General features: G+C 40.6%; 1 pseudogene; it reads left to right on the top strand.

Moving 5' to 3' along the window:
* The first annotated feature begins 694 nt into the window (after positions 1-694).
* On the top strand, positions 695-17191 carry LOC130882872 (uncharacterized; annotated as a pseudogene).
* Positions 17192-21372: the final 4181 nt, after the last annotated feature.

Consider the following 21372-nt stretch of genomic DNA (forward strand, 5'->3'; position numbering starts at 1 on the left):
ATCAGGAATGAGAGACAGAGGAAAGATGGAAGTAGGAAGGAATGATTCACAGAAACTTTTGGGTAAGCTTTAATCTAGCTTGATTGAAAGAGAATTCATAAAATGTCTTTCACAATAAATTCCCTTTGCCTGTTTCAAAGTAAATATTCTCCATCTCCTTAATAAAGAGATAAAGGAAATTGTGCCATTCCCATGTTTCTAAAATGTCACTCCAGGCAGGTTTGTTAGAGGCACTTTGTTTAAAACTGAGGTTCCCATTTTTCAGATGATCACTGTTTTAGCTACAATGACAAATATCTCACCACCATAAATGTCTACAAACTTTTCCTGTATCCTTACATGTACCATTAAATGAGTGTCCACGGGTCCCCTACACATATGTAAATTATTAACTGAACAAGCACTTAAGTATAAGGCTTTACCTCTCAAATGGAAAATAATTATAAATAGTGTATTTTTAATTTGAACTCTTTCCCTGTGAAAGTAATGTTTTCTTAATGACTTTCAACCATTTCCTCCAAGAAGTACAAGGAAAATATCAGTCACCTGAGGGAAAATTGTAACCCTTGCTCTGTTCTTACTTTTATTCTCTCAGGGACCTCCCCCAATACAAAGCAGTCCTTAGGCTCAGGCTAAAAGCAAAAAGCCTAGCTGGAAAGTCCCATCCCCTTCTAACTAGAGCCTCCAGGATAACATGGTTGTTGAGGAGCTGTTCCTCTGCATGGTGATCTCTCCAATCTGTAAGTGTTTCAGTGTTTCAGGAAAGACATATAAAAGATGTATAAATGATGGTGATGTTGCTTTTCCCTGGGTGTCTTGTCCCAGGTTCAGCCATCTCAGACCCCGTCCATCACCTGCACTGTTCCTGGATTCCCATTAACCAGCTATCATGTACACCGTGTTTACCAGCTTCCAGGAAAGGACCTGGAGTGCATGGGAGCAATATGGAGCAGTGGGTGCACTGATTATAATTCAGCATTTATATCGCAAATCAACATCAGCAGGGCCACCTACAAGAGCCAGGTTTCAAAAAATTGAACATTCTGCAAACCAAAGACACAACTATGTATTACTGTGCCAGAGATACAGAGAGGGATCCCCAGTATGAGCCTGCACAAAAGCTTCCTTATAGAAACAATATGAACTAGTAGGGGGCAGCGAGGACCAGCATCTTTCCTGAGTACCACCAGGAAGATTCATTTCAGAATCAAGGAAACTCTGGACTATGCTACATCAGCATGAGTTTTAATGTCAGAACCTGTGGTTTTCTCTTTCAGCCAAGGATGTCTTTGGAGGACCCTCTCCACTGTCATATTCTATTCAGCTCTCTATGTGTGCACTCATTAGAACAATTTTTTTTCTCACATACACTCTAAGCTATCCAATTCCTTCTGATTACCTGACAGACATACATTTAATTTTATATATTATGTATGTGTATATATACCACTTGAATTACTGATATATATATATATATATATATATATCAGTAATATCAAAAGTGTCTGAAATTATGATACTTGTTTTTTTGAGTATCTTGTAATTTATTCTATTTGCTTTTTAACATTTGATGGAGAAACTACAAATTAACTTTCCAAAAGTAGATTTGAAACTGAAATATCCATTATTTCCTTCTAAATCAAAAGAACTAACCAAGTATACTTGGTTATCATTTGTGAAAAAAAATGTTTTTAAACATCTTGGCAAAAGTTAGTTTGCACTTCAAAGTCTAAAGTAATTCTTCTGTAGATAAATTTGTGTTCTCGCAAGCTCCAAAGTTCTCAGCCACCCATCTGCATATTTCATCTGGAGTTAGCTCCATTCCATCTCTCATCAGCCCTTTCCATAGACAACTGAGTTCTATGATTTTCTGTTTGTGATTTGTTGATGCTTTTGCTAACAAAGGCTTCCAGAGTTACACCTACTCTCTGTTGATGATGATGAAGAGCCTGCTGTCTTATGTGTAAGCTAAGGAAGTGTCATTCAGAGACATACATTCTCTGAGTCCTGACTGATCAGGTTGGCTCCAGTCCCTTACTTCCCTTCCCCTGTGGTTTATACTACCAATACATGGAGGAAATCCCTGCAAGCTCTTGTTCCCTATGGTGATTTAAACCTCAAGGCACAGGATTCCTAATGATCCTGTCTTTCCTCTTTTCCACTTCTTTTTATGATTCAGCTTCCCTGACTTATATTTTACTTTTGATAATATAACCCTTAAGACTAGTTGCATATTTTGTAGTATGAATTTTAGTTAACAGCTAAACTTCTCATACCTTACCAATGCAATAATCATACTTAGGAATCTGGGTTCTTCTGCATTACATCCTAAAAAGAGAAACAGAAAGTACCCAGAGAAAGAGAGACTGTCAAAAAATTAAAGGTACTAAAGCTTGTCCCCATATATGGTGTTCCGAATGAAAAGGTGAATAGATTGATCTAAGTGAGGTGGGAACAAAATCATCTCTGGGGTCTCCTCTCATATAAACAGACAAAAATATACATACTAAATATTAATGAGCTGATTCATCACAAATTATTTTCTAGATGGTGATGAGAACAAGAATGATTCCATTGTCAAGAAGAGAATAATTTTTGTTTTCTTTTTATTATTATTATTGTTATTATCACAAATTTTCACCTCCTCACCTCCTCCCATTTCTTTTCCCCTCCTTCCATCCCTCCTTCCCCTCCTTCTCCAGTCCAAAGAGCATTCAGGATTCCCTGCCCTGTGGGAAGTCCAAGGTCCTCCCTCCTCCAACCAGGTCTAGGAAGGTGAGGATCCAAACAGACTAGGTTCCCACAAAGCCAGTACATGCAGTAGAATCAAAACCCAGTGCCATTGTCCTTGGCTTCTCAGTCAGCCCTCCTTGTCAGCCACGTTCAGAAGAGAATACATTTTAAGTTGCTGATTAAGCAAGGTTTCTGATTAATAGGAGGCCCAATTCCATTCCAAACCCACTGCTGGAATTTATAGAGATGTATAAATGCATTTAGGACATGGTACCCTGTGCTGCCTTTATTATGTGAATGTGGGTTCACTTAGTATAAACACTCCTAAGTTTATTTGCCAGGCCTGCACTGTGTCACTCATACTATTTCCTGTTTTTCAGGGTCTAGAAATCCAGACAATAACAAGGAAATATTCCAGAGTTTCCATCGCCAGTTCTCTAAGAAGCACAAAGGTAAATCTGTTCAGCTGAGGGAAGTGGGGAAACCTTATCCTGTGCTCATCTCAGGAACCTCCCCAAATACAAAGCATCCCTGAGGCTCAGGCTGGAATTCTAGGCCTACCTGAGAAGCCCCATCTTTTTCTCACTAGAGCCTCAATCATGGCTGTCCTGGAGCTGTTCCTCTGACTGTTGACCTTTCCAAGCTCTGAGTGTTTCAAGGATTCAGGAGAAGGTCCCGGTCATGATACGTATGAGAGGATCTGCAGATGGTAATATTGCTTGTTCTCAGATGCCCTGTCCCAAATGCAGCTGAAGGAGTCAGGACCTGGCCTGGTGCAGCCTTCACAGAACCTGTCTCTCACTTGCCCAGTCTCTGGGTTCTCATTAACTATTTTTACTGTACACAGGTGCTATAGGATATCCTACAGCAAGTAGTTACCCGCCCACTGGAATATGGCCTCTTATGCTATTTATGCCAATGTGGAGCATGCATTCTGCCTCTTTTCTGGCTGTGGGATTAGTTTTCTAATCTCCGTTCAACCAGAGGATTCTGATTTATGAGTCTACTCGTAAATAAATAACCATCTATTTCTCAGTTCTGAGCTAGTGTGGCATTTCTTTTAAGTGTCCTTCTTCATGTGTCACCCACGCTGATTCAGACGCCACATCTACCATGTGGATAGCCTAATGGTATAGCTGGTACATGGCCCAAGCAGTCTCCCAACCCTGCCTGTTTGGCTTGTTTGTTCCTAAGAAGCTTTTTGTAGAACCCCACCACAGCGGAGCTGAGGTGGCAACTTTGAAATTTCCCAAGCTGCACAAACAAATGTCATGTTCCCTGGCACTGTGCCCTAACACCTTCATTTCTCCCCTGATGTTCCAATCAATCTTACATCATACAATCTTACTAGTCACTTTGAGGTTTATATACTGAAATATTTAAGTCTCTGGATGATTTCTTCTGGCTTTTTACTACTTAGAGGGATGCCAACTGAAATATTTATAAATGATTTTATAATTTTTATAATTTTCTATGTTCGTTGCTGTTTGCCTTCAGCTTTACTGATTAAACACCTGTGTCTTCTATGGTGGGGAATCTATGGTATAAATGATCTTTGCTTCCCACTATCTTGAAACTCATCAGATATTCAAGAAATGTAAATTAGATGTGTTTTCAACAAATTTATAAAACATAAAAATTTATGATTACTGTCATCTGCCTCCTCTAGAGATCCTACAATTGTCGCATAATTCTGGGTTCCCTTGTAACATACCTCCTCCTCCTATGCACTCTTACTGATGGGAATCCCAAATGCCCATCCACTATTCAACCGGTATCTGGTATTTCTCTTCCTGGTACCTCTTTACTGAGCACTGCCCAAATAATAAGCACAGACTATCAAGGGTCCTCCATTTGTGTCACTAAGCCAGCACAACAATACTGTGAATGATCGTGCACATTTTATTCTGTGCACATCTCCACTAAGGAATTCTCTCTCTCTCTCTCTCTCTCTCTCTCTCTCTCTGTCAGTCTGGTTTTCACTGGTCCCTGTGGGACCCTCACCCCTTATTCTCAAAGGGGTGAGAAGAAGTTTCCTAGCAGAATATTTTCCCAGGAAGATAGTGGCCTTCCCCCCTTCCCCTCTCCTACCCAGGAGATTCTGAGCACAAGGTCACTTAGCTCAGCCCAGCCAGCCACCTGGTACAGGCTGATAAAGATGGCCTAACTCAAGAATGGAGGCCTTGGTCTAAAAACAAGGAAAAAGCTGACTAACAGAATGGGAGGGAGCAAAATTCCTTGTACCTATGCCAAAGCGTCTTCAAAGATCTCTTTGTAGTTATCTCTTTAAAAGCTTACCCCACAGAGGAGATACGACTCCTCTCTACCTTGTTGTAACAGGGATAGAGATGAGTTCCAAATTGTTTGTATTATGCTGATTAAACCTTGCTTATTACAGTCTAGGCCTCTCTGATGGTCTCACTCTGGGGGTCTTAAACTGAATTTATTATCATGGTACTGAGTGTAGCACCTGTAATAATGTGTATTACACCTTCATTAGCATTATTTTTACTGAGGGTTGCCTTGACGACCCCCTGTATATGACATTTAGCAAAATCTTACTTAAGCATTTTTGGAGTTTTGTTTTGTCTTTAAACCATTCAGTTATTCAGTAGGTACTATTTTTCTTTATTTTAAAAATTATCTACTCTACTTGTATACAATTAAATATGATCACACATCTATGCTATTTCCCCTTCAACTCCCTGCCATATCCTCACCAACGTAAGTTTCTCACCACTTCATGACATGTACAAGGTCAGTTAATAATGGCGATATGTACATGTGTGTGGAGACAAACATTGCCGCCTAGGAAACTACCAATCACTACAGTCTCAAAAAAGAAGTATTCTTCTTCTCCAGGAATTGTCTACATCCGACAGCTCCTCAGTAAGTGGTAAGGTAAGGGAATAATCTCCACTAGGGTTTTAACTAGCTTGGTCTTCTTTAGGGCTTAAACATGAAACAACAGCCATTATGATTCATAAATGTGATTACCATGCCCAATAGACAGGATTTCCCAGCTCTGTTCCCCATGGTCCACCTCTTACATTCTTTCTGCCTCCTCTTTCTCTGTGTTCTTTGAGCATAGGGGAAATATGAATAGGACTAGAAAATTTATATGTCAAACAATATAATAAAGATTGAAGGAACAAACACTGCCTTTTTGACCAAATTCAGAGCCTAGATTATGTGTGTTTGATGTTATGGCTTCATTTTTTAAGATATTGGAACTAAAATGAAAACCCTAGGAAGGGAAGACATCTTAATTGAGAAACAAAGGGGATGAATGGCAGAGGTACATACATGATGTGAAAGCAAATATGAATTGTGATGAGAGAAAGGGGATGAGTAGGAAGGAAACAACAGACTTAAAAATTGTTAAATACGGCCGGGCGGTGGTGGTGCACGCCTTTAATCCCAGCACTTGGGAGGCAGAGGCAGGCGCATGTCTGTGAGTTCGAGACCAGACTGGTCTACAGAGCTAGTTCCAGGACAAGCTCCAAAACCACAGAGAAACCCTGTCTCGAAAAACCAAAAAGAAAAAAATATTGTTAAATACTTAAAAAAAAAAACAAACAAGGTCAACCTAAATCTATTAAGCTAATAATATTAATTGGAGAAATGAAAATGAGGCTAAAGCAACATAAAGGCAGTCATGAGTTGCCTGGTGTAAAGAAGGGAGATGATAATGGCAGAGATTTTAAAATAATCAAAGAGAGAACATCATGAGACAGACAAGTGAGCTTGATGCAAATGGAAATATTACTACATTGTAGCCACAAAGTGGTAGAGAGACAGTGACAAGACATGTCTTATTATAAGTGTCCTATTGCCTAAGGACAGCAATTGTCTCAGAAGTGAGAAAATTAATAAAATTCCAAACAGTTCCCATCACAGTCATGGAGTTCTGCAAACATTACCTGGAGGGGCAGACCCTATCCAGAAGACACACCAGGGAGAAGCCATGTCCAGACCAGACAGTGTGTCAGACTGAAATCATGTCATACAGACATGAGTGGAACTACTTAATTATACATTTATACAAAGGAGACATGACATCATGGAAAGAAAGCAAATTCTGTGCATATGCACAAAAGAGAACAAAACAAAGGGTGATGAATACTTAATCAGGAAAGTATGAATACCAAACTACAATAATGTGTTGATTTCTATAAATGTCATCATTCCAAAATACTTTTATTTGCTCTGAGAAATGCCTTCCCCTGAGATCCAACTCCAGGACTTAGTATAGCAGGAAGACATGCAAATAAGGCTTTTATATGACCATGAAAATCAGGCCTGCTGACCCTACAGCTCTGACAGTGGAGACTGGTCCTGGATTCCCAAGTCTCCCCATTCAGTGATCACCATTGAACACAGAACACTCATCATGGACTTGAGGCTCAGCTGGTTTTCCTTGTAATTATGTTGAGAGGTATTTTATAGAGATAAGATGATGTGTGTTCTTTGGACATGAGAAAGAAAAAAATGGCTCCTAGACAGTTTCATCACCAGATTTCTTTTTGCTTTCAGGTGTCCAGTGTGAGGTGCCCCTTTTGGAGCCTGGGGGAGACTTAGTACAGCCTTGAAATTTCCTGTGACTCTCCTATACAGACTCTAGATTCACCTTCAGTGACTACTGAATTAATGGGTTGGTCAGGCCACAGGGTTGGGGTTGGAGTAGTAAGCATTCATTAATGGTGGTAGTAGTTCAATCTACTCTTTTGGTGCCATGAAGGGCAAATTCACCTTCTTCAGAAACAATTTCCAGATCACTCTGTACCAGTAAATGAGCAGTCAGGCGTCTGAGGACACTGCCACATATTACTCTGCAAAGCACACTGTGAGATAATACTACTGTGAGCTCAAACACAAACCTCATTGCAGAATCCTAAGGTCCAGGAGTGGGTGCTAAAAGCTCACAGAACTCAGGTTCACAGAACCTCTTCAGAGAGACATAAAATCTGGATGCCTCTGTTTCTTGTCTCCCTCTTCACATAAAATTCAGGATTCTCTCTACAGGTGTAGCGTATAGTAATTCTTGAAGTGTCTAAATGTTTATTCAAATTTCTGTTTTCTAGTGTGATATGTGTTTTTTAAATTATTTATTAAACTGTTTTCTTCCCTTCTCTCTACCTTCCTCCCTCCCCCTCTCTGTGTATGTGTGTATTTGTGTACATGTTGATATGTGATTCATTCATCTATCAGCCCGCACCATATTTATAAAGAGAACTTCTATCACTTGGCCTGGATTTAACAAATGGCTAGACCAGTAAGCCCCAGTGATTATTCCACCTGTACATCCCCCAGATCAGATAACTTGGTTACCATACAGCTCTTTTTTGCAGTCTTAGAGACCTGAAATCGTAGTTTAGATCTGAATCAACAGTTCTGCTGCGGAATAATCTGAATTGCAGAGTTATTTTCCCAGATCCATTAAAGTGGCTTTTTAAATTTAGGATATGCTCTGATATGTACAAAATGCAGATAATCACACAAGGTAGAAGTGATTCTGTAGTGACCAGAAAAGATCTGGGAGAAGCTGAAGAACCTGGAGACTGTAAATCCTAGACTCAGGGCCTCTCATAACCACACATGAGTCCCAAGGACCCTGTGACCTCTGTTTTTCTCCACGATCACTGTAGCATTCACACAGAAGCATATACAAATAACTTAAAATAAAGCATTTATTTAAAATTTCTTATTCATTCCTGGGAGACAGCTCAATGGGAGAGTTCTGCTGTATTATATATGAAGCTTTTATTCAAAAAGTCCCATTAATCCAGAGGGGTAAGTGTGTGCTCGCCTGGGAATGGAGTAGAGGACCCCTCCAGCTCCTGTTGCAAGGGCTTCTCTTTTCCATGGTATTCTGCCCCCCACGTCTGCCCTTTTGTCTGCGAGGTCCTTGGGCCAGCAAGAGTTCCTGCTCCTGTACTGAGGAGACCCATCCTGAGGGGTAAGTTTGTGCCCGAACACCGGAAAGCTCCAGGAACAGAGTACAGGGCACCTCCACCTCCTACTCCAGGAGCTTCTTTGTTCCACATAACCCTCCCTCTCACAAGCCTACCCTTTTGTCTACAAGGTCCTTGGCCCACAAGAGTCCCTGCTTCTGCGCTAAGAAGATCCATTCAGAGGGGTAAGTGTGTTCCTGCCCAGCCCACTGGAACAAAGTACAAGGCCCCTCCAGCTCCTGCTGCAGGGACTTCTTTGTTCGACATGACCCTGCCTCCCCCAAGTCCGCCCTTTTGTCTGCAAGGTCCTTGGCCCAGCAAGAGTCCCTGCTCTTGTACTGAGGAGATCCATCCAGAGGGGTAAGTGTGTGCCCACCTGGCTGGACATTCCCAGGAATGAGTACAGGCCCCCTCCACAATCCTAAACATTTCTGGCCATTCAGAGGGTTGTCTCCCAGGCTACTGGCTTTCTCTAGTTACCCCATCTCATCTTTCCCCCAAGCACTCCTTTCCAAATGCATAGTCCTTAGATCCACCATCACAGCATACTTCAGGGCAGAGGGGATCTGAGAGCCAGCTCTAGTGCTGAGGGTGCTAAGAAAGGGCAGACCAAGAAAATCCCCCAAGTACAGTCACTCAGAGCAAAGATTTGACCAAATGCCAAGACTCTCCTGGCTGCATTTGAAGGAAGAAATAGGCAGGCAACAATGCAAGAATTCCTCCAACAACCTGAAAATCAACATGACAACACCAGAATCCAGTGTACATGCAACAGGAAGAGTTGATCACCATATTCCAGAAGAAGTAGAAAAAATAGACTAAAACGTAACATCATGAAAATAATAGAGGCCCTTAAACAAGATGTGAAAATCTCCTTTAAAGAAATGGAAGAGAAGACAAAAAAAAGTTAGAAGAAATTATTAAATCCCTCAAAGATACCCAAGAAAACACTATCAAACAGGTAATGAAAACAATTCAAGACATGAAGAACAAAATGGAGGCAATAAAGAAAACACAAACCAAGGAACGCCTGGATATAGAAAATCTGGGAAAACAAAAAGGACCTATGAAGTCAAGTATATTCAACAGAATACAAGACATAGAAGAAAGAATCTCAAAAGCAGGAGATACTTTAGAGGAAATAAACTTACTGATCAAAGAAAACAGCAAATCCAACTAATTCTTAACACAAAACATCCAGGAAATCTGGGATACCATGAAAAGATCAAACCTAAGGATAATAAGGGTAGAAGAAGAAGAATTACATCTCAAAGGCCCAGAAAATATATTCAACAAAATTATTAAAAAAAAAAAAACAACTTTCCCAACCTAAAGAACGAAATTCCTATGAAAAGACAAGAAGCATACAGAACACCAAATACACTGGTGGGACTGCAAACTAGTGCAACCACTTTGGAAATCAGTGTGGCAGTTTCCCAGAAAAATTGGGATCAACCTACCCCTGGACCCAGCAATACCACTCTTGGGAATATACCCAAGAGATGCCCTATCATATGACAAAAGCATTTGTCCAACTATGTTCATAGCAGCATTATTTGTAATAGCCAGAACCTGGAAGCAACCTAGATGCCCTTCAATGGAAGAATGGATGAAGAAAGTGTGGAATATATACACATTAGAGTACTACTCTGTGGTAAAAAACAATGACTTCTCGAATTTTGCATGCAAATGGATGGAAATAGAAAATACGATCCTTAGTGAGGTAACCCAGACCCAAAAAGAAGAACATGGGATGTACTCACTCATAATTGGTTTCTAGCCATGGATAGGGGCCACTGAGTCTATAATTTGTGATCCTAAAGAAGCTAAACAAGAGGGTAAACCCAAGGAAAAACATATAGATATCCTCCCAGCTATGGGAAATAGACATGACTGATGGGCAAAAAATTGGAATCTTGGGGGTGGGGTGGGATGGGGATGAGGGGTGATGGGGAGAGAAAAGTGTGAAGGAGAGGATGAGGGGAACTGGGGGAATCGGGGTGATTGGGGATAAAGGAAGGTTCGATAGGGGAGCAGGGAAACTCATACCTTAGGTAAGGGAGCCACCTAAGGGGTGGCAAGAGACTTGAAGTTGGAATGGCTACCAGATGCCCAGGGCAATGTCCCCAGTTAGTTCATTGGGGCACCTGAGGATAGGGAACCTGAAATGAACCTATCCTATAATCATACTGATGAATATCTTGCATATCGCCATAGAACCTTCATCTAGCGATGGATGGAGATAGAGCCAGAGACCCACACTGGAGCACCGGACTGAGCTCCCAAGGTTATAATGAGGAGCAGAAGGAGAGAGAACATGAACAAGGAAGTCAGGACCATGAGGGGTGCACCCAACCACTGAGACAGTGGGGCCGATCTATTGGGAGCTCACCAAGGTCAGCTGGACTGCTACTGAAAAAACATGGGATAAAACCGGACTCTCTGAATGTGGCGGACAATGAGAGCTGACGAGAGGCCAAGGAGAATGGCACAGGAACTTTCAACTGGCGATAGATCGAGAGAGAGACAGAGACCCAAATTGGAGCAATGGTCTGAGCTCTTAAGGTCCAAATGAGGAGCAGAAGGAGGGAGAACATGACCAAGGAAATCAGGACCACGAGGCGTGCACCCACCCACTGTGACAGTGGAACTGATCTATTGGGAGCTCTTCAAGGCCAGCTGGACTGGGACTGAATAAGCATGGGTTGAAACTGGACTCTCTGAACATGGCGGACAATGAAGGCTGATGAGAAGCCAAGGACAATGGCACTAGGTTTCGATCCTAATACATGAACTGGCTTTGTGGGAGCTTAGCCTGTTTTGATGCTCACCTTCCTGGGCCTGGATGGAAGTGGGAGGACCTTGGTCTTCCTGTAGGGCAGGGAATTTGGACTGCTCTTCAGTATCGAGAGGGAGGGGGAATGGACTGGGGGGAGGAGAAGAGGAGTGGGAGGGGAGTGGGGGGAGGGGGCAATGTGTGGGAGGAGGGGAGGGAAATGGGAAACGGGGAGCAGTTGGAAATTTTAATTAAAAAAGAAAAAAAAAAATCACTCGCCATATGAAAACCAAAACACAATTCATACAGAATAAGGAAAGAATATTAAGGGCTGCAAAGGAAATGGTCAAGCAACATATAAAGGTAAACCTATCAGAATTACACCCAACTTCTCTATGGAAACCATGAAAGCCAGAAGGTCTTGGATAGATGTGCTGCAGACACTAAGAGACCATGGATGCGAGCACAGACTACTATACCCAGCAAAGCTTGCATTCACCATCGATGGAGAAAACAAGATATTCCAGGATGAAAACAGATTTAAACAATACATAGCCATAAGCCCAGACTTACAGAAAGTACTAGAAGGAAATCCAAATGCAAGGAAGCCAAAGACACCCAAAGTAACACAGACATTCGAAAACCCTCTACCAGCACAATCCAAAGAAGGGAAACACAAACACTACCAACAAAAAAAAAATTAACTGGAATTAACAACTGGTCATTAATATCCCTTAATATCAATGGGCTCAATTCACCTATCAAAAGGCACAAGCTAAGAGACTGGATACAAAAACAGGATCCAACATTCTGCTGTTTATAAGAAACACACCTCAACAACAAATACAGACACTACCTCAGAGTAAAGGGTTGGGAAAATGTTTTCCAATCAAAGGGACCTAAGAAACAAGCTGATGTGTTATCCTAATATTTAACAAAATTGGTTTCAAACTAAAATCAATATGAAAAGTTGGAGAAGGACACTTTATACAGGAACAATTCTTTCGGATGAAGCACATTCCTGAATATCTATGCCCTTAGGTTCCACTATTATAATTTCCAGGGTCAGTGTGAGGATTAGCTTACATGGGTGCTCCTGAGAAGGATGAACAGGATAAAGTTTTTAATGAGTTTTTTGGACACAAAATATATCAGAACAATACCTCTGTTCTAATCCCAAGGATTTTACTTTTTAACAAGAATATCCAGAACATTTTATGCAGAGCCTACCAATATTAATTAAAAGACTTCATGTATCCACACTAACATAAATAAATTATTGAACAAATAGGCATATGCAAAGTTTTCCCTCTGGAGTAGAAAAGAAGTAGCAGTTGTGTATAGAGATGCCTTTGAAATTCTCTTCTCTTCAGTATGTCCTCTGGTTTGTTCTAGATAATTTATAGAAAAGGAGATACCTAGATGAGACCAGAATGACTGTTATTGCAGCATGAGCCCTGAAAGGGTAGGCAGGATTGATATGTGTTTCCCTTAATTCTAAATGATGATGGAATAATGTCACCTTATAGTAAAGTAACAACTAAACAAATTTGAAAAGAGATTTTATAAATCATGTATAGGATTATCTGCAAATAAATTTCCAAAAACTGAGAAGCCTCTTTAACACAAAGGACACAGTCAATAAGACAGAAAGGCATCCTACCGAAAGAGAAAAGATCTTCACCAACCCCACTTAAGACAAAGAACTGATTTTCAATATATATATATATATATATATATATATATATATATATATATATCAAGAAATTAGGCATTAAATTCAAAATAACCCAATTAAAAATTGGGTACTGACTAAACAGAGAATTCTGAACAGAAGACTATCAAATGGCCAAAAGATATTTAAGGGAATGTTCAACATGTTCAACATCCTTAGCTATCAGGGAAATGCAAATCAAAACAATTCTGAGATACTGTCTTACACCTGTCATAATGGTTAAGATTAAAAACACTAATGATAGCTTATGCTGGAGAGGATGTGGAATAGAGGAACACTCATCCATTGCTGGTGGGAATGCAAACCTATAAAACCATTTGGGAAATCAGTATGGTGGTTTCTCAGAAAATAGGGAATCACCATACCTCAAGATCCAGCAATACCACTTGGGCATATACCCAAAAGATGATCAATTGTACTACAAAATCATTTGTTCACCTATGTTTGTAGCAGCATTATTTGCCGTAGGCAGAACCTGCAAACCACCTAAATGCCCCTCACCCGAAGAATGGATAAAGAAAATGTGGTACGTTTATACATTAAAATACTACTCAGTAGTAAAAATCAATGGCATTTTGAATTTTGCATGCAAATGGATGGAATTAGAAAACACTATACTGAGTGAGGTAACCCAGATTCAAAAAGATGAATATAGTATGTACTCACTCATAAGTGGATACTAGCTATAAACAAAGGACTTTGAGCCTATAGTTCATGATCCTAGAGAGGCTAAATAATAAGGTAAGCACATAGAATATATATACCTACCTGGAAATTGGAAATGGACAGGATTGACTGTCAGGGTTAGGAGCATGTTGGAGGGGATAAAGAAAGGGGAGGGTAGGATGAGAAGAGAAGGGGAGAGGTGGAGGGTAGAGGAGAACTTGCAGGAATGGAATGGTTGAGATGGAGGAAGACAAAGATAAGAGCAAGGAAAGAGATATCATAATTGAGGGAGCCATTATAGGGTTAGCAGAAACCTGAATCTAGAGAAATTCCAAGAAATCAAAAAGAATGACCCCCCAGGACCCTGAGCAATAGAGGAGAGAGTGTCTAAACTTGACTTGTCCTGTAGTCAGACTGATGATTACCTTAAATATCACCATAGAGCTTTCATCCAGCAACTGATGTAGGCAGAGACAGAGACCCACATTGGAGCACTGGACTGAGCTCCCAAGTACAGTTGAAGAGTGGAAGGAATAAGAATATGAGCAAGGAGGTCAAGACCATGAAGGGTTCAACCACTGAAACAGTTTGCCTGAGCTGTTGGGAGCTCACCAACTCCAGCTGAAATGGGAAGGAACAAGAATAGAACAAAACCAGTTCCACTAAATGGAGGTGACATTTGTAAGGTTGGGGAAGACTGAGGCATGGCACCAGGATATATCTCTACTACATCTACTAGTTTTTTTGGATCCTATTCTCTTTGGATGTATACCTTGCTAAGCCTAGATATGGTAGGGAGAGCCTTGGACCTTCCACAAGGCAATGTGCCTTACCCTCTCTGAGGATTAGATCGGGGTAGGGTTCGAGGGTGTGTGGAGGTAAGGGGAGCATGGGAGGAAGTGGGAACTTGGATTGGTAGTTTTTTTTTTAAAAAAAAAAAAAAACTAATATATTTTAAAAAACTAAATAAGTGAAGGACTCCACCAGTTCTTAGTTGGATGGGAAGATGGTCCCAGATAAAGTTGCCTACCAAGTTATTTGATATTTACCAGTGTTCCTTAATCATTTGCTTTCTGAATTTATTGTTTTGAGCCTCAGTTATATAGTTTATATTATTTTCCAAATCTGGCAAGCATGGGACCATACCAATCTTATACTTATTTAAGCACAGTAAGTGCTACCCATATGTGCATGGATGTGAACCCATGGACTGCAATATTGGAAGCATACCAGTGACCATACCCTTAGAAAAGAGGGACTATGTCCCTTGTCCAGAAAATACATTTCCATCTGCTCCTCTGTAAGAATTAGGGCCAAGGAATTATCAGCCCTATCTATACCAGGCTGGTTTGGCCCTAGTTAGGATTATACAGACAACAGCAGCCCTTATGAGTCCATGATTATAATATCCATGACATGTCCAGAAGACAGCATTTCACAGCACCACTCTCTGTGCTCCACTCTTTACATTATTCCCTCAGTTCAGTGGTCTCTGAGCCTTGGAAGAAGTTGAATGATTTTGAAAATCTTATATCACACAACATATTGAAGATTGGGAAGGACATTTTCTGCCTTATTGAAAATCTAGATTGTATGTTTGAGACTCTGTGTATTTGGTTTTGTGACTTCTGTTTTGTAGGCTTGGAACTAGAATGGAAGGCAAGACAGGAAAAGATATTTTAAGTGAAGGGCAAGAGGGAAGGAAATGGCACAGGATAGGACAGAGATTTTTAAATGAAATTTTGGAGGTAATGAGAGAAGGATGAGTCGGTAGAAAGCATGAGAATTCAGGAAAATAAAAACAGTCTTCTGACACTACCAAACTGACTCCAACGTTCTGTGTTTTGTTATAAAAATTTATTAAATGCCCCCATTATGCTGATATAAATATGCAGAAACAAAAACTGACATAAGACAACTGAAGACAACCATGTGTTGCCTGGTATCAAGTTGGGAAAAAGAAAGGCACAGTGGGAAGTAGAAAGTGATCATAGGAAAAATTTCAGAATGCAAAAGATTAAGTGCTGCAAATATAAATATATCTCCATAGCAGTCACTGATAGGAAGAAAGACAAACACAAGGAATGTTTCATTTGCAAACTTCCAGTGATCATAGGACAAAATTTCTCAGAACTGAGGAAAAATCAAAAAAGTCTCAAGTGTTCCTTTCACAGAAAAGGAGTTTTTCTTAGAGACAGGTGTCACCCTCCCAAATTCCACCTCAGGAAGAAGCCATGTCCAGCAGAGACAAAGGGACAGACAGAGATAATACCTAGAAACACAGCAGTGTGGACCTTTTCAATTTCACATTGATCCTAAAGAGACATGACAGTGTGGAAACCCAACATTTTCTACGCATATGGTGAAAAGGGAACTAAGTACAGTGTAGTGAATCCCTAAGAGGAAAATATTTATGCAGAGCTATGTTAATGATTCAGTTTCTGTAACTGTCATCAGTGTGTATGATGACTCATATGTGCTCTGAGTACTGCCTTCTGTTCAGGTCCAACTACAGAGCCTGCTTTAGCAGAAAGATATGCAAATAAGGCTTCTTTGTTTCCATAAAAACTAGGCCTGCCCTGACCCTGCAGCTCTGGCAGAGGAGACCAGCCCTGGATTCCCAAATCCTCCCAATCAGGGTTCAGCACTCAACACAGGCCACTCACCTTGGACTTAGGGCTTATACTGGTTTTCTCTGTCTTTATTTTAAAAGGTAATTCACAAAGATGAGATGCCATGTGTTCTGTGTACATGAGAAAGAGAAAAAATGTCTTCTGTGTCAGTTTTCTAATCTGAATTCTTTGTGTTTACAGGTGTCCAGTCTGAAGTGCAGTTGCTGGAGTCTGGGGGAGACTTAGTGCAGCCTGGAAAGTCTCTAAAACTCTCCTGTGCAGCCTCTGGATTCACCATCAGTAGTTACGCAATGGGCCGGGTCCACCAGACTTCCGGGAAGGGTTTGGAGTGGGCCGCAACCATTAGTAGTGATGGTAGCACTTACTATATGGACGCTGTGAAGGACCGGTTCACAATCACCAGAGACATGCCAAGAACACTCTATACCTGGAAATGAACAGTCTGAGGTCTGAGGACACAGCCATGTATTACTGTGCAAGAGACACAGTGAGTGAATGCTACTGTGAGCTCAGACAAAAACACCTTTGTGGGGAACACAGAACCAGCAGGGGGCACAGAAAGCATTTAGAAATCAGGGTCAGAGAAGAGCCCGCTCAGAAGAATGGAAGACTGGACTTCTCTGTGTTTGCATTGCCTCTCCATATCACACTTAGTGATTCTCTCTACATGTATAATAATAATGTAATAATGTAGTAACCCTTGAATGTCCAAATGTTTTTTCCAATTTCTTTTTTCTGTTGGGTTGTGTGTTTATTTATTATAGTGTTTCTCCTTGTTTCCCTTAAATCTGTCTGTCTACCTGTCTCTCTCAATGTCTCTCTCTCTCTCACTCTCATTTTTTTCTCTCTCTTTCCCTCTCTCACACTTTCTCTCTAACTACTCTCCATTTGTATGTGTTTGTGTTCTGACATATGATGCTCGACAGAACCTGTCTTCACTTTACAGTCTGTGACACACACTGTTACTCATATGTGCAGACTGCTCTCATTTTTACTTTTTAATTCAGGTGTGTGAGTTGAACATGAATAGTGAGATTCCAGCACATGCTGTGGTTCAGCTACATAGTAGTCTTGTAAAGGTCATGGAGTCCAGACTCAGAATAGGGGTCACCAGCTGAGAGAGAAGTTTCCCTCTACTTATCCTTGTCCTCTTCCTTCTGTTTTCTTTGTTTGGTTTGATTTATCCTCAATACCCCAACATTCTTGAGATCCATGCTCAGTAAATTGATCCTTTACAGAATCAGTTATAAGTGCTGGGCATCAAGGAAGAAAAATTTGCTGTTTCTGGTGTATTTGTTAGAAGTGCATAAAAGCAGGCTTCAAAAATTATTTTCAGTAGAATAATGTGATGTTTTATTTTTTTTCCGTGGGTGGTCTGGACTTTCTTTTTTTTAATTTATTTTTTATTTAAAAAAAAATTTTTCCTGCTTCCTCCTCGCCTCCCATTTCCCTCCCCCTCCTCCCGCCCCTCTCTCCCTCTCTCCGCAATCCTCTTCTCCTCCCTCTCCTGTCCCAAGAGCAGTCAGGGTTCCCTGCCCTGTGGAAAGTCCAAGGTCCTCCCCTCTCCATCCAGGTCTAGGATGGTGACCATCCAAACTGTCTAGGCTCCCACAAAGCCAGAACATGAAGTAGGATCAAAACCCCATGCCATTGTCCTTGGCCTCTCGTCAGCTCTGATTGTCCGCCATGTTCAGAGAGTCCGGTTTTATCCCATGCTTTTTCAGTCACAGTCCAGCTGGCCTTGGTGAGCTCCCAATAGATCAGACCCACTGTCTCAGTGGGTGGGTGCACCCCTCGTGGTCCTGACTTCCTTGTTCATGTTCTCCCTCCTTCTGCTCCTCATTAGAACCTTGGGAGCTCAGTCCGGTGCTCCAGTGTGGGTCTCTGTCTCTATCTCCATCCATCGCTAGGTGAAGGTTCTATGGTGATATGCAAGATATTCATCAGAATGTTTATAGGATAGGTTCATTTCAGGTTCCCTATCCTCAGGTGCCCCAAGGAACTAACTGGAGACATTGCCCTGGGCACCTGGTAGCCATTCCAAGTTCAAGTCTCTTGCCAACCCTTAGGTGGCTCCCTTAACTAAGACATGAGTTTCCCTGCTCCCCTATCCAAACTTCCTTTATCCCCAATCACCCCGATTCCCCCAGTTCCCCTCATCCTCTCCTTCACACTTTTCTCTCCCCATCTCCCCTCACCCCCATCCCACCCCACCCCAAAGATTCCAATTTTTTTGCCCGGCAATTTTGTCTATTTCCCATAGCCGGGAGGATAACTATATGTTTTTCCTTGGGTTTAGCCTCTTGTTTAGCTTCTTTAAGAAACTAGACTTTAAAATGATAATTAACCCAATTAAAAAATGGGGCACTGAACTGAACAGAGAATTCTCAACAGAAGAATTTCAAATGGCCAAAAGACACTTAAGGTCATGCTTAACCTCCTTAGCAATCAGAGAAATGCAAATCAAAACAACTTTGAGATATCATCTTACACCGGTCAGAATGACTAAAATCAAAAACACCAAGGATAGCCTTTGCTGGAGAGGTTGTGGATAAAGGGGTACCCTCATCCATTGCTGATGGGACTGCAAACTTGTGCAACCACTTTGGAAATCAGTGTGGCGTTTTCTCAGGAAAATTGGGATCAACCTACCCCAGGACACAGCAATACCACTCTTGGGAATATACCCAAGAGATGCCCTATCATATGACAAAAGCATTTGTTCAACTATGTTCATAGCAGCATTATTTGTAATAACCAGAACGTGGAAGCAACCTAGATGTCCTTCAATGGAAGAATGGATGAAGAAAGTTTGGAATATATACACATTAGAGTACTACTCTGTGGTAAAAAACGATGACTTCTCGAATTTTGCATGCAAATGGATGGAAATAGAAAATACTATCCTGAGTGAGGTAACCCAGACCCAAAAAGAAGATGATGGGATGTACTCACTCATAATTGATTTAAGCCATGGATAGGGGCCACTGAGTCTATAATTAATGTGATGTTTTAAAAGATTGATCTAGACTTGACGCTCTATGGTAAAATGTGTTGGGACCATGTGAAATGTGTTAAATTTAAGAACCAAACTCTCTTAAAAATAGGAATTAAGCACTTAGATAAATATGATTTCTTACTTATAGAAATTTAAATGAGCCATGCACATTGCTGGAAAAGGAATGGAAGTCCTCATAACAGGAAATGCAGTTGTAAAGTTGTGGAGAAGAAACAAGTCTACAGGAAATCATCTCTTGACTTCCATAGCAAGCAGTTCATCCAAGGTTTGCAACATCCATGACACAGTTTTAAATAACTATTAACTGTGAATCCAATGCAGGCTAATGGCAATGTTTGGATGGCTTGAAAACCTAACTGTCTAGACTGTGTGTGCATTGTGTATGGTTTGCACATGTATCTGAAGGCAAGAGATGAAATTGAGTGTGTTTATTGGTTCATTTCTACCTTATTTTTGAGACAGGATCTCACAGCAAACCTGGAGCATAAATGTGCAGATACATTCTTGGGATGGCAAGTTTTAGAAAACCTCCAGTCACAGTCCCCTCCAGTGCTGGGAATATAAAATAAACCATCACACCAATCTTCTAAGCTAAGTATTGTGAATCAAGCTAAGATACTAATACTGGAAGGAAGGAATCTTACCACTGAGCCAACTGTTGAGCCCTAGATACTATTACTATACATTGATAAAAGAATTCTAATATGTAAAAGCAAACACATGTATTGTAAAATACTTTTTAAAAGAGAAAATGCATTGGCAATTATGGATTTTTTAAACTATTAACTGTCTCTGTGAAAATGAATGACTTGAGTCCTCATAAATAACCCTTAAAATTACCATTATGGAATTCTGGAAATGGCAAAATGGGTAGGATCTACAAAAGAAGAGATAATGTAAATAATTAACAGAATATATTGTATTGAAAGTTTTTCAAGGAAATAAATTCTTTAATTATCGACAACAGTGTATTTGATGGTAGGGCATGGTGAAATACAGTCTTAATACATTCAATAGAGAGACAGAAGCAAAATAATCTCTCATACCTTGGTCTATATGGAAAGTTCCCACCACCTAGATAGATGACCCTGTCAAAAATCAAAAAAGTCATCCCTTCTACCAGTAAATGTGAGAGTGTTTCTGACTGTGGGTGTGAAGGATGGGTATGGGACTGTATCTGGAAGTGGGAATCTCATTTTCTTTGTGTGTCTCTGTCTGTGTATGTTGGAATGTGTGTCTGAGGTTGCAGAGAGTTGAAAATGACTGATGAAACATTTAAGAATAAGGATCCACCTCCCAAATAAAAGATCATTGTAAATAATGTGTGACTTTACCATCAACTCTTTCCCTTTGAAATGACTTTTGCTTAGTGAATTCCTTCTAGACCAATTCACAGAAACAGAAACCCAGAAATTAAGAGAGTACAGAATAGAGATGCAAACTATCTCTGCAGTAGACAATGTCAAAAATATGTGAATAATAAGTTGACCTATACCAATTTTCCAAATGTAGTATCAGAAATGTTTCTTTATTTCTCTGATATTCCTTTCCTGATTTTTGTAACCTCAGTGAGAATATCAGACAAACCCAAGATGAGACAAACTAAACATGCCTGAAAAATATTCTTTTAACTTACTGAACATAGCAAATAAGTAGAACACAGCACTCATAGTGTTTATTCCCCATCAGTATTTGGAAGGATGACTGTCTGACATATGTTCTAGCTCCCCCACTGCCACTCACAGTAAATATGTTGTGCACAACAAATTGAGGGACATAAAATGTGGGATTCCAATAAAGGAAGTGGTGGGTGTTCTTTTGGATCTGACGTGGCAGGTTGGTTACAGCTCCTGATT

The sequence above is a fragment of the Chionomys nivalis genome, chromosome 10, assembly GCF_950005125.1.
Source record: "Chionomys nivalis chromosome 10, mChiNiv1.1, whole genome shotgun sequence".
In the NCBI taxonomy this organism is placed as follows: domain Eukaryota; kingdom Metazoa; phylum Chordata; class Mammalia; order Rodentia; family Cricetidae; genus Chionomys; species Chionomys nivalis.